The sequence below is a fragment of the Sorex fumeus genome, unplaced genomic scaffold, assembly GCF_029834395.1.
Source record: "Sorex fumeus unplaced genomic scaffold, SorFum_2.1 ptg000001l, whole genome shotgun sequence".
Lineage (NCBI taxonomy): Eukaryota > Metazoa > Chordata > Mammalia > Eulipotyphla > Soricidae > Sorex > Sorex fumeus.
In genome coordinates, this window is record NW_026606058.1 from 5,415,863 (window position 1) to 5,419,062 (window position 3,200).

Below are 3,200 nucleotides of genomic sequence, written 5' to 3' on the forward strand. Positions count from 1 at the left end.
CAAGTCTGGGCCCAGATACACCTCAGTGGACAAGCACATGGCTCAGAGTTGGGTTCCCTTTTCTATCCTAGATACTGAACACGATCCAAGAGCTCTTTGCTCTTTGAAATTCCCAGTGACCCCAAACTGTTCAGTCTTTAGTGCTTTGCAACCAAGTGAGTATGAGCACCTTTGATTTCTTCCCTACCAAGCACCAAAACTTTAAAAAAAAAACCAGCAAAATAAAGGGACTGTGAACAACACAACCAGTGTGTGCTAGCTCTGGTCATTGCAAAAACAAAAAGGAGAGAGAAAGGAAAGAAGATAGAAAGAGAGAAGGGAATAAGCTCTTCAAACCTGTGCAGAACACTGCTGCTGGCCACTGTGATTGACCTTTTAGCTGTCCTTTCTTCTATGTGATGTACACTTCCATCACTCCCACTAACTTTGGGTCCTGGAAGGAGCCAAACGCTTCTCTTTTAGGGGTACTTAACCCTGAATGCAAGACCCCATCTGTATTATCTTGTGATCTCTGCCCACAGCTAGTAGTTTTAACCCACTTTGACACCTTGCTAAATGCTTAACTCCTTTTCTTCTCTCCCACCTCCTTTCTTCTTATTTTTCAATCCTGATTTAGTTAGGAGGAAGCTACAGACTGGCATGGGACATTGTGAATAGCAGGACGAAGTGTTTGTTCTCCAGGGCTTCCATTCCCTGCATGTTCTTATTTAATTCTTTTAGGATCTTATGATATAGGGGCCATTATTATCTTTTCAAAATTAATTCTTGCAGACTCACAAATAAATCTTGGAAGAGAGCAACACGCCGCAGAGATGCCTCCTCACCCTGCACCAGACTTACTTCATTGGTTACCTCAGAGGGGTGTGTGTGTCCCTCCAGCTGCTCCAACAGACCCCCGCAGCCGCAAACCTCCAGAACCCAATTTCCTCCATGCTCATGTCCAATCTTCACAGGCTTGGGATAAGCTCCACCCCTCGCCCCCATGCATGAGATTGAATCCGTTGAAAAACCGAGGTATACAGGTTTTGTGACTGAAATCTCAAGGCTTGTATGGAGTCGGGAATGGGGCCCAATCTCCCTCTGCTTCTGGCTGCCTGGCAATCACATCCACGACCTGCCTCTGGACGCCATATAAGTTCATTAATGGCCATGATCCAGAGACTCACAAACAAATCTCGGAACACACTGCAGAGATGCCTCTGGGCCCCCAAATCACCATCCAGTTAAAAATTTAACTCCAGTTGTAGCACCCGATTTAAAATTTTAGAATTCCTGGTGTACGCGGATGCAAAGCAACACCTCATACTTTATGCCGCTGATATACTAAAAGTAGCACACCACATTTGGTGGGGTGTAAGGAAGAAAGCCACCGATCTTGATTATAATATATGTAAATAAATACGCATATAGATAGATATTGGCACACAGGCTGCAACAACATTTTAGTGATATCTTATACAGAGGCTTAATGGCTCCAAGGTGAGCTGTAACAATTTTCACACGCTTTCCTCTAAGGAAATCTTTTTTGGATCATTTTTAGTGTATTATTTATAATAAGCAATACAAAATAAATTATTTAGCATCTGCCTTTGGGGCAGGCTTGGGTGGTGGTGGGAAAATTCGAAATAATGGTGGTGGGAAGGTGTAATGGTGATGGGATTGGTGTTGAAATACTGAATGTAATAAGTTATTATGAACAACTTTAAAAAATAGAATTTAAAAAATTAAATTAGTTCTTGGGCTAGAGAAGTATTACAGTGTGCCAGGTGCTTTGCATGTGGTTGATCCGGGTTCTCAATCCTTATCATCTCATATGTACTCGAGAGCACTGTCAGGAATAATTACTCAGTGTGGTGTCAGGAGTATAATCCCTGAGCATTGCTGGGTGTGATGTAAAAACCAAAAACAATTCTTTAGAATGACCATATTTATGGGTAAGTGTCAGGACTGGAATTGACGCTTGGGTTTGTGAGGTCCCATTCATGTCTACAAAATGATTGGCTAAAATATTGGTGAAAATGAAAAGGGAAAGTTTAGTTCCTCAAGAGGATTAACTAGGGTAACCATCTGGTGTTGGACAGAGGCAAACAATGACATGTCATTCCTGACAAACCCACAGTTTCTGCGCTGCCTTGATGAGTGCAGGAAGCAAATCCTGAAATGAGTTTTACACCCAAGTTAGATCTTTATTCTGGAGACCCGTATTGATAACTTATGGCAAATTGAGTTGAAAGCAGCTTACATTTATAAAAGTAGACATTTATATATTTTGCCTTTGGGGAGGTCCCTCTTAAGCACTATCCAACGTTTCCAAAGTCACTTCCTGTGATACGCAGCAGTGCTCAGAGGCCACAAGAGCTACACCGAGTGGTTCTCAGGAGACATGTGGTCCTGGGGTTAAAACAGTGTCCAGAACATGTGAGCATGCATCCCTAAACCCTGTGCTCTCTCCTCAGCCCTACATACTTTTGCTTTTTTTGTTTATTTGTTTTGGAGTCACACCCAGCAATGCTCAAGGGTTACTCCTGGCTCTGCACTCTGGAATTATTCCTGGCAGTGCTCAGAGGATCATATGGGATGCCAGGGATTAAACCCAGGTCATGCAAGATAAATGCCCTACCTGCTATATTATTGTTCTGGCCCCACTTTTAAAAATCTTCTCAGAAGATCAGCAGTACGGCTCTTTGGGATAGTGCAGGTTTTGCAGGTTTGATTCCCCAGAACTGAAAAAGAATGAAATATGTAATTAAAAAATAATGAAAATCTTCCCAAGAAGACTGTACAGTGATACTATGATCTCAACATACAGGTGGCGAAACAGTCCTGACAATGCAGACTCCGCACCTACCCACACACAGAGAAGTTCCTTATGACAGTTTTCAACAGTGCTCTTATAAAAACACTCATGGTCCTTGCACGATGAGGATTATATTTAAAATACGCAGAAAAACTGCATTTAAGGACTGTGTAAAAAATTAATAATGTTAACTGGATTTTCTGATTTGTTATTTTTGGAGGGTGGGAGCCAAAACTGAATACTTATTTCACTTTTTAAATCTTTTCTTAAGGCAATGTTTATATATATTTTATTTTCATAAAAGTAGTTCATCATAGTTGGTTACAGATAATATTCAAACACCAATCCCACCACCAAGCACCTTCCCTCCACAATAAAAGGGAAGTGTGTGAAGGTTGTTTGT